This window comes from Arachis duranensis, chromosome 9 (assembly GCF_000817695.3).
Source record: "Arachis duranensis cultivar V14167 chromosome 9, aradu.V14167.gnm2.J7QH, whole genome shotgun sequence".
In the NCBI taxonomy this organism is placed as follows: domain Eukaryota; kingdom Viridiplantae; phylum Streptophyta; class Magnoliopsida; order Fabales; family Fabaceae; genus Arachis; species Arachis duranensis.
In genome coordinates, this window is record NC_029780.3 from 66270841 (window position 1) to 66282045 (window position 11205).

At 35.9% G+C, this 11205-nt stretch overlaps 1 non-coding gene across 1 annotated transcript; it reads left to right on the forward strand.

Moving 5' to 3' along the window:
* The first annotated feature begins 2326 nt into the window (after positions 1-2326).
* Positions 2327-2433, forward strand: LOC127741703 (small nucleolar RNA R71). Its single transcript, XR_008002908.1, has one exon. It is a non-coding gene; the product is annotated as a small nucleolar RNA R71 (small nucleolar RNA).
* Positions 2434-11205: the final 8772 nt, after the last annotated feature.

Consider the following 11205-nt stretch of genomic DNA (forward strand, 5'->3'; position numbering starts at 1 on the left):
GGTAAAGATGATGTGGGACCCACTGGTCTTGAGAGGCCAGAAAATTCAGAATTTCTGCCCTCTGCATTGGCGTTGAACGCCCAGGGTCTGGTCCCTGGCTGGCGTTCAACGCCAGCAACACTCCATCCAAAGTATTCTGTTTTCACTATTAAATTTTTTTTGTCTCTGTTCTGACTGCTGCACATAATCATGAACCTAAATAAATAAATTAAAGAAAAACAAAATTAAGGAAAATAAAAATAAAAATAATTAATTAAGGTTGGGTTGCCTCCCAACAAGCGCTTCTTTAACGTCATTAGCTGGACAGTTAGCTCCTTACAGAGGTTGATATGGGGTTAGAATTTTTCCCCTTATAGTGAACTTTATTTCTATCTTTTCATGAATGATCTACATGCTCTAGAGATAGGATACAGCTCACTGTATGTGGTATGACTGGTTTCTTAGTGAAGATAACTCTTATGTTTAGGGACTTAGTAAAGCTCTGTACTGAAAAAGATGGCTGCAACACTAAATGTTGTACAGTTATCTCAGAGGGAGAGTTAGGGTGAGGCATCATGAACAAGATGTAATCCTTCCCTAGTTGTAGAATCAATTCTCCCTTAGCTACATCAATGATAGCATTGGTAGTGGCTAGGAAAGGTCTTCCAAGGAGGATGGATTCATCCTCATCTTCCCTAGTATCCAAGACTATGAAGTTTGCAAGGACGTAGTGGTCTTCAACCTTTACCAAGACATCCTCTACTAAGCCATATGGCTTCTTCATTGACTTTTCTGCCATCTATAGTGAGATATTTGTAGCTTGTACCTAAAAGATTTCTAGCTTCTCTATTACAGACAATGGTATGAGGTTTATGCTTGACCCTAGGTTACACAGAGCCTTCTCAAAGGTCATGGTGTCTATGGTTCAAGGAATCAGGAAGCGTCCAGGATTTGGAAGCTTCTAAGGTAGCTTCTGCTGAATCAAAGCATTGAGTTCTTTAGAAAGCAATGGAGGTTCTTCCTCCAAAGGCTTTGTACCAAACAGTTTGGCATTCAGCTTCATAAGAGCTCCTAGGTACTTATGAGAGCTCCTAGGTACCGAGCAACTTGCTCTTCCCTAGTGTCTTCATCCTCATCAGATGATGAGTGTTCATCAGAACTCATGCATTGCAGAAGTGCATGCAAAGGAACATTTATAGTCTCTATATGAGCCTTGGCTTCCTTTAGTTCTTAGATAGGGATTTTGTGAGTGGGTATTGAGCACTCAGAGGGTGTGCCTTTACTGGTGTTCAATGCTAGCTCTGATGGCTCTTTGGACATTGAACGCCCATGCTGTATACCCTTACTGGCGTTAAACGCCAATTTCCTTACCTTTTTGGGCGTTGAACACCCCGCAGGGATGTCCTGACTGGCGTTCAACGCCAACTTCCCTACCTGTTGGGGCATTGAACACCCAGTGAGGGCTTTCGCACTGGCGTTCAGTGCTAGGCTCATACCAATTTTGGGCGTTGAACGCCTAGTGAGATCTTTCTCACTGGCGTTCAGTGCCTTCCCAGTCTCTCCAGATTTGGCCTCAACCTCAATGGTGATGGCCTTGTACTCTTCTCTTGGTTTCACTTCAGTGTTACTTGGAAGAGTGTCAAGAGGGGTCTCAGGGATCCTCTTGCTCAGTTGACCAATTTGCACCTCCAAATTTTTTATGGAGGATCTTGTCTCAGTTATGAAACTATGAGTGGTCTTAGAGAGGCTGGAGACTAGAATTGCTAAGTCAAAAAGGCTCTGCTTAGGAGTCTCCATATTCCCTTGAGAAGATGGGAATGGTGGCCAGTTGTTGAACCTATTCTGGTTCCTTCCACCTTGATTATTATTGAAGCCTTGTTGAGGCTTCTGTTGATCCTTCCATGAAAGGTTAGGATGATTCCTCCATGAAGGATTGTAGGTGTTTCCATAGGGTTTTCCCATGTAATTCACCTCCTCCATGGTGGGTTGATTAGGTTCATAAGCTTCTACTTCAGAAAAAGCTTCCTGAGTGCTGCCAGCTGCAGCTTACATTCCAATCAAATGCTGAGAGATCATATTAACCTGCTGGGTCAAGATCTTATTCTGAGCCAATATGGCATTCAGAGTATCAACTTCAAGAACTCCTTTCTTCTGAAGTACCCCATTACTTACAAGGTTTCTTTAAGAAGTGTACATGAATTGGTTATTTGCAACCATCACAATGAGTTCTCTTGCTTCTGCAGGCATTTTCTTCAAGTGGAGTGATCCACCTGCATAGCTGTCCGATGATATTTTGGACATCTCAGACAGACCATCATAGAAAACTCCTATGATAGACCATTCTGAGAGCATATCAGGAGGACACCTCCTGATCAATTGCTTGTAACTTTCCCAAGCTTCATAGAGGGATTCATCTTCTTTTTTTCTGAAGGTTTGAACTTTCACTCTGATTTTGCTCATCTTTTAAGGAGGAAAGAATTTAGCCAAGAAAACATTGACCAGCTTTTCCCAAGAGTCTAAGCTATCTTTAAGTTGAGAATCCAACCATATCTTAGCTCTGTGTCTAACATTGGTGTAGATCTTCCAGTAGAAGTCCATGGAAGGTACAGAGATGCTTAAGCTCGAAGTTGTTAGCTCCAATGGTAGGTACATAGATGCTTCTGCCATAAAAATCAGAGGTAGGCATGGTGAAGTCACAAAGAACCTTTCTTGCCTCTCCTTCATGTTCGGCCATGTCTTCAGTTTCTTGTTCAAAATTTTCTGAAAGGTTTCTTCTAGAGTGTGGTGCTTTAACTTGTTGTAAGCTCCTCCTTAAAGTCCTTTCAGATTCAGGATCAAGATTAAAGAGAGGTTCCTTATCCCTGTTCCTGGTCATAAACAAGAAAAGAAGAAATCAAGGACATAAGAGAATGGGAGCTCTATGTTCAAGAATAGAGGGTTCCCTGTGAGATGTGAAGAAAGAAGAGAAAGAAAAATAGAAGAAGGAGAAGAAGAATTCAAATAAATAGAAGTAGAGAAGAGAGGAATTAGAAGTAGAAAAGATAAATAAAAATAAAAATATTTTTGTTTTTGTTTTATTTATTTATGTAATTTGAAAATAAAGGTTAATGAATTAAAAGGAATTTAAAATTTAATTAGGAATTTCAAAAAAGAAGAGAGAGAAACAGAGGAAGAATTTTCAAAAATTAGGAGGGAGAAGAATTAGTTAAGAAGTTTTGAAAAAGAAGAGAGAGAAGATAAGAAACTAATTAGGAAAGATTTGAAAACAAGATAAGATATAAGATTAGAAAAGATTTGAATTTAAAAATAATTAAAAAAGTCAACTAGATAAGAATTAAAAAGATTTGAAAAAGATTTAATTTTACAATTTAAAGGCAGATAAGATAGAAAGGATAAGATAAGTTAGGTAAGAGATATAAGATAAGGAAGTTAAGAGAAGATAAGTTTTAAATTAAAAAGATTTGAATTTAAAATTTGAAATTTGAAAATTAAATTTTGAATATTTTTTTAAATTTGAATTTTGAATTTGAAACAAGATAAGATAATGATTTGAAAAAAAATTGATTTTTAAGAAGGTTTAATTTTGAAAATTTGAAATTTGAAATTTAAATTTTGAAATTTTAATTTTAATTTTAATTTTAGAATTTGAATTTTGAAAAAGATAAGATTTTTGAAAAGATTTGAATTTTAAAATTTGAAATTAAGATAAGATGAGATAATGATTTTTGAAATTAAAATTTGAAAAATTGCTTGTGATTTTCGAAAATTAATGCAAAGATAAGAAAAGATATTTTTTTATTTTTTTTAATTTAATGAAGAAAGAGAAAAACAATAAAAAGACACCAAACTTAAAATTTTTATATCTAAGACACCTACTATGTGAAAATTAGAAGGAAAAACACAAAAAGACACCAAACTTAAAAATTTTAAGATCAAAACAAAAGGAAAAATAAGAAGACTTTGAAGATGAAGAAGAACACCAAGAACAAAACTCAAAGAATTCAAAGAAAACAAGAACACACAAAAGATACCAAACTTAGAATTTTTGAAAACCAAAAACACAATTTTTGAAAATTTAAAGAACAAAAAACACAAGACATGAAACTTAAAGATTGACACAAGAATCAAACAAATGAAACTATTTTTGAAAATTTTTTGAAAGAAAGACTCAAAGAATTTGAAAATTTCAACAAGAACAAAAACAAAAGACTCAAACCAAAAACAAAGATTAAACAAAGAAAAGGTTTTTTGAAAAAAATTTATTTTTTTATTTTTTTTCAAAAAAAAGAAGAAGAAAATAAAAAATTCAAACAAAATTAAAAACAATACCTAATCTAAGCAACAAGATAATCCGCCAATTGTCCAAACTCGAGTAATCCCCGAAAATGGCCCCAAAAACTTGGTGCACGAATACCCACACTTCGTACAACTATACCAGCAACTGCACTGGGTTGTCCAAGTAATACTTGAGCGAGTCAGGGTCGATCCCACGAGGATTGTGGTTTGAAGCAAGCTATGGTTATCTTGCATATCTTAGTCAAGTGAGTAGGAGATGTTGGTATGTTGTTTAATTGCATAAAATGAATAAAAATGGAATTACTAGGTTTGATTATTATCAATGATAAGAAGCTGGTTAAGGCTTGGAGATGCTTTGTCCTTCTGGATAAACTCTGGTATTACTGTCTTCTTCAATTGTGAATGATTTCTTCTATGGCATGCTGTATGTGGTCAACGCCGTACGGTCGCGGTCGCTAATATCCTCCATATCTGAACCCCAGGGTTAGTGTGGATCCATTTTGATTGAGGGTGAAGCTCCTGCAATCCATTCTCCTTAATGATCTTACTCAAAATGCCACTGACAAGGTCGAATCTTACGGATCAGAGAATGCTGCAGCTTTGGATTCTAGCCTCTACCACAGAGATCCTAATCTCCCCATACCTCGGCTGAACTGGTGTCTCGAGAAGTCCCCAACGAAGTCGTGGAGTAGCCGTCTAAGAGATGTATAATCAAGCCGGTGGTTCGATGCTTTCCAGTTACGTATTTGCATGAACCCAAGAAGAACACGGGTGGTTTTCAGGCATGCAGTCTTAGTATGAAGAACGAAGATGATTGTCACGGGTCATCCCTTCCATCAAGTTGAAGAACGAAGATACATTTTAGAATTGAATCAAACAAGGATTGAAGAGAAACACTAATAATTTTATGAATCCATAAAACTGAAGAGGGCTTCTCTCCTCAACCTAGGAGGTTTAGAAACTCATATTGATAGAAAATATAATGTTAAATGAAAATATGGCATAAAGGTCCTCAAATATTATGTAAAATATCCCTTAAATACTAAACTAATGACTAAGGATTACATAAGAAGGGTAAAATAGTCTTTTATTGCTAAAATCCACTTCTGGGACCCACTTGGTGAGTGTTTGGGATGAGCTTTGATGTGATCCACGTGCTATGAGCCTCTAGGGCATTGAACGTTGGCTAGGGGGTCCTCTTTGGGTGTTTGGATGCTGGTCTCCTCCTTTGGGCACTGGACGCTTGGACTGGGGCAGGAAGCTGGTGTTGGATGCCAATTTTGGGCCTTCAATGCTGATATAAAGTATGGACTATTATACATTGATAGAAAGCTCTGGAAGTCAGCTTTCCAAAGCTATTTAGAACGCTCCATTTGGACTTCTGTAGCTCCAGAAAAGCACTTTCGAGTGCAAGGAAGTCAGATCCAGACAGTTCTGTCTCTGAGTCAGACTTTTGCTACAGCTCCTCAATTTCATCCAAAAAATACCTGAAATTGCACAAAAACACACAAACTCAAAGTAGAATCCAAAAATGTGAATTTTATACTAAAACCTATGAAAACTTAAAAAAACTTAGACAAAACATGCTAAAAACTATATGAAAATGATGCCAAAAAGTGTATAAAATATCCGCTCATCAATGTCATATGGAGCCTTTAGAGGGGCATTTTGAGTACTGTCAGCTAAACCCTACATCCCACTCAGGTGCTGAGTAAGCATACTGATCTATTGAGACATGGCTTTTTTCTGAGTAAGAATAGTATTCAAGGTGTCCAGCTCGTGACTCCTTTCTTCTGAGGAGCCCCAGAGTTCATATGATTCCTCTCAGAAGAGTAAAGATATTGGCTGTTAGCAACCATCTCAATAAGCTCGGTAGCCTCTTCAAGCGACTTCTTCATGTTTAATGAACCACCTGTAGAGTTGTCCAAACATATTTTGGCCATTTCAAAGAGGCCATCATAAAGGATCTCCAGCTTGGTCCATTCAGAAATCATGTCATGAGGGAATCTCCTGATCATCAACTTATACCTCTCTCATGCTTTATAGAGGGACTCACTATCTATCTTCCTGAAGGTTTGAAGATCCACCCTTAGCTTAGTCAGCTTCTATAGTGGAAAGAATTTGGTCAGAAATCCATTGACCACCTTGTCCCAAGTGTCCAGACTCTCCTTAGGCTAAGAATCAAGCTGCTGCTTTGCTCCATCCTCACAGTAAATGAAAAGAGCATGAGCTTGTAAACCTCAAGATTCACTCCATTTATCTTCACAGTGTCTCAGATATGCAGGAAGTTAGAGATTAATAGATTTGGATTCTCCTGTAGAAGTCCATGATACTAACAATTCTGCTGCACTAGGGTGATCAGCTACGACTTAAGCTCAAAGTTATTTGCACCAACGGCAAGTACAGCTATACTGCGCCCATAGAAGTCAGGAGTGGGTGCAGTATATGTGCTTAGCATTCTCCTTTCTTGCTCATTATCATTCGGGTTCCCACCATTAGTAGCCATAGCTTTCTTCTCAAACATTTTCCTTAGGTTCTCTACGGCTTTGTAAGCTTTAGCCTGTTGCAAACGCTGCCTCAAGGTCCTCTTATGTTTAGGATCAAAATCAATAAGAGGTTCTTTGTGCATATTCCTGCTCAAAAACAAATAGAAAATAAAGAAAAGTGGGAATCTCTACATCAGAGTGCAGAGAATTCCAATGAGGTAACCTGTGTAAAAGAAATAAAATAAAGCAACTAAATAAATAAAGTAGTAAAATTTGAAAATTATAAATAAAATTGGGACAAAAGTTTTGAAAATTTATAAAAAATAAATAGGAAAAAATTAAAAAAATAATCAGGGGGACCAAACTTAATTTTAGCAATTAAGGAAAAATATATGATGCAATTTTCAAAAATTAAAGACAAAAGTCAAATAAGACTAATAAAATAAAAAATAAAAATATAAAAAAATAAAATAAAATAGAAAAAAATATGAAAATAAAAGAAAAATAAAATAAAACAATAAACTGAATAAATAATAAAATAAAATAAAAAACGGAAGTCAAAAGAAAGAAAAACAACGGTAAAAAATAAAATAAAATAAAATAAAAACGAAAAAATGAAATAAAAAAAGAATGTAAAAGGAAATTTAAAACCGGAGGACCTAACAAATAAAAAGTAAAAGGAAATTTAAAAGGGAAGAAGAAAATAAAAATGAACGTTTGTTTGTTTGTTTTTTATTTATTTATTTAATTATTTACTTTTTTAATTTTTTAAATTAAAACGAAATTATAAAATAGAAAGGAAAAAGGTAAACAGGGGAAGGGGGAAGAATGAAGGAAAAGACAAAAAATAAAGAAAAAAATGAAATGAAAAATAAAAATTAATAATACTTAAATAAAACTAATTAAAGAAAAAATTATCTAATCTAAACAATCAAACAACGAGTAGTTGTTAATCACAGTCAATTTCAAGTGCACCGGGTCGTACCAAGTAATACCTCAAGTGAGTGAGGGACAATCCCACGAGAATTGATGGATCAAGCAACAATGATTGAGTGATTGGCTTAGTCTGATAAGTAGAAAATGCTGTTTGGAGAATTAATTGCATTAAACAGTAAATTCAGAAAATTAGAAAGCAAACAGTAAATTGGTGTGAAGAATATAGGAGAAAACAGTTAAGGTTTCAGAGTTGTTTATCTTCTGGATTTCTATTTTTTACCAACTATTTTAATCATGCAAGATTCAATTCATGGAAAACTATAAATGACTAAAACCTAATTCCTTAGCAATTTAGTCTCCTCTAACCTAATTAACCGCCAATTCCTTGGTCACTTAAGTTCAATTAAAGGATTAAGTTCAATTCTAGTTTATGTCCCACAGAAACCCTAATTACCCAAATATAGGAGGATTATATATCACATCTCCTGTTAAGTCTAGATAATTAGTGACTTAGGAGAAATTGTTTTCAAGATGTTGTTCAGGTAAATTGCTTTTCCAAGGTTTACAAGAATTCAATTAGAATAAGGACTATTCTTCTGATCTATCCAAATCCTTAAGTGAAGAACGAAAATAAATTCTTGAAATTGAAATCAAAACATTAATTAAAATAGAAGAGTAACAGTATCAATCCATACAATAAACAATGCTCCTAACCTTAACAATGGAGGTTTAGTTGCTCATGGTTCAGCGAGAAAACTAGGATTCAGAAAAACTGTAAACTGTAGAATAAAATCCGTAAAAGAGAAGAGAGACGAGGGGCTGAATCTTTTCCCTTTTTTAACTAATCCTAATTAATGAAAAATATATTTTCTAAAACTAAATAATATATTTTCCTATTTGTAAATAAAATAAAGTTTAATCAAAATAAATTAATAGATCTCGTGCTGCTCCTTGAAGATGAATGGGGACCACTTATTTTCCTTAGGATCGTGACAAACTTGAAAAATCCTAAGTTTGGCTTCACTCAACGCAATGCCATCTTCATAGTTCTTCAGCTTGGCGCCAAACTTGGAGAATCGCAAGTTTGGCGCCATCTTAGCAGTGACTTCATGGGGATTAGAGTGAATGGATGATGCCAGGGCATCTAGGCCAGTTTCACTTACCTTTTCTTTATTGTTTTAGGGTAGTTTCATGTATTTTCTTAGTGAATAAGGCAAGTTTTGGATGAAAATACACTTACATCTTGATTCAAGCAACTATTGTGAATTTTACATGATTTCATAAGGATTTTGCAAGGATTGAATGACAAATTGATGATGCATAATCTCATGACTTGGGCTAGAGCTTTGATGCACTTTATTTGCTTGATTTCAGGACAAAAGAAGCATGGAAGAACCACGTTAGTAGCCACATTAATCTAGTTAACATGACCACTAACGTGGAATGGGAATGAGCTTGAAATGTTAATGAGAAAAGTGATTACCAATAACGCCTGCGAAGCCATCATAAGCCCACGTTAATTGCCACGTTAACTAGGTTAACGTGGTAGTTAACGTGGAGATAAAGAGAGCTCCAGCATTAGTGGTAAACGTTAACACCACTAATGCTCCAAAAGTTGACAATTAGCCACGTTAAGAGTCACGTTAACTTAGTTAACGTGAACTCTAACGTGGAAGGGAGGAACAATGCCAACGTTAGTGACACTCACCTTTGTCACTAACGTTGGATCAAGCTAGCATTGCCCACATTAGTGTTCACGTTAAGACCACTAACATGAAAGTTAACGTGGAGCTAAGATTGATGAGCCAACGTTAGTGACACTCACCTTTGTCACTAACGTTGGAGATGGCATTCACTACCACGTTAACCTAGTTAACGTGAACTCTAACGTGGAGAGTAGGGGCGTTTGGAGCGTTAGTGACAAAGGTAAGTTTCACTAATGCTCTCGAAGATAGGCATGCCCACGTTAAGAGTCATGTTAGTTAAACTAACGTGAACTCTAACGTAGGGACAAAGGGCACAAGGCAACGTTATTGGGAAAGGTGATTCCCAATAACGCTTGCGAAGGTTCATAAGGCAACGTTAGTGGTCATGTTAGTGCCACTAACGTTGAAGTTAACATGGACTATATGGGGTTGGAACGTTAGTGAAAAAGGTGATTGCCACTAACGTTCTCGAACCCACAATTTCACTTAACGTTAACATCACTAATGCCCATGCCTAACTCACACTTTTCTGCAAGTTGAGCCCACTAAAGATTGTAACTGCTTCAACTCAAGATCTAAGGCCCACATCCAAGACTTGAAGAACTCACTAGAAGATCAAGAGGAGTAGTATATATAGGAGTAGTTTTGAACTATAGAGAAGCTTGGCACTTTGGAGAACTACCCTCTGTATATTTATTTTTCTGCAATTTTACTAGTGAAGGATGTATTCTTTTCTGCCATTTTCCATTCCCGGAGCTATGAACAACTAAACCCCTTTCATTGGGTTAGGGAGCTCTGTTGTAATTTGATGGATCAATTATAGTTTTCATTCTTCTTCTTCTTTCTTCTCTTTTGATTTACTAAAAAGTTTTCGATCTTAATTCAATTGGTTAGTTGTCTTGGAAAAGAAACTCTCCATAATTGGATCTCCTCTAAGCCTTGGAAAAGGGATGAGGAGATCATGCTAGAAATGCTTTCTCATGTTTGACCAAATTGGGGTCTGGGCAAATATAGTGACATGTAATCCTCCCAACACTTTGATTTGGAAATGCATGTGGTATAATCAGTGACCATACTTCATCTCTTCCCATGAGCAATTAAATCAAGGAATTGGGTAATTGTTCAAGCTTAGAGAGATTGGATTGCCAAGGAATTGGGATCCAATCACTTAAGATTGCCAAGGAGATCAATAGATGCATTGATTGAGGAAGAGATAAAAACGAATTTGATCCAGAGAATGCAACATCTCCTAAGCCCAATGAATTCCCATTTCTGATCTTACCCATTCTCTTTACTTTCTGCCATTTATTTCCATGCTCATTTCCCCAAATTCCCATTTAAGATTCTGCACTTTATTTTCTGCTATTTACTTTTCGGCCATTTAATTTTCTGCAATTCTCAAACTATACTCTGTTTAGCTCAACTAGCATACTCTTCCAACTAAAGTTGCTTGATCAATCAATCCCTGTGGGATTCGACCTCACTCTATTGTGAGTTTTTACTTGATGACAATTCGGTATACTTGCCGAAGGAAAATTTGTTGAAAGACAAGTTTTCGTGCATCAGTGGGGCGCCAAACATGGAAAATCCCAAGTTTGGCGCCACCAAGGAAATTATTCCATAAAAGAGTATTGACTATTATATATCGTTGGAAAGCTATGAAAGTTATCTTTCCAATGCTACTAAAACCGCGTCAATTCGACCATTGTAGCTCATGATAATCTTATTGGAGTGAAAGGAGGTCAGAGTTAACAACATCATCCACTTTCTTTCTTTTCTTCTACACGAACTCTATCAAATTT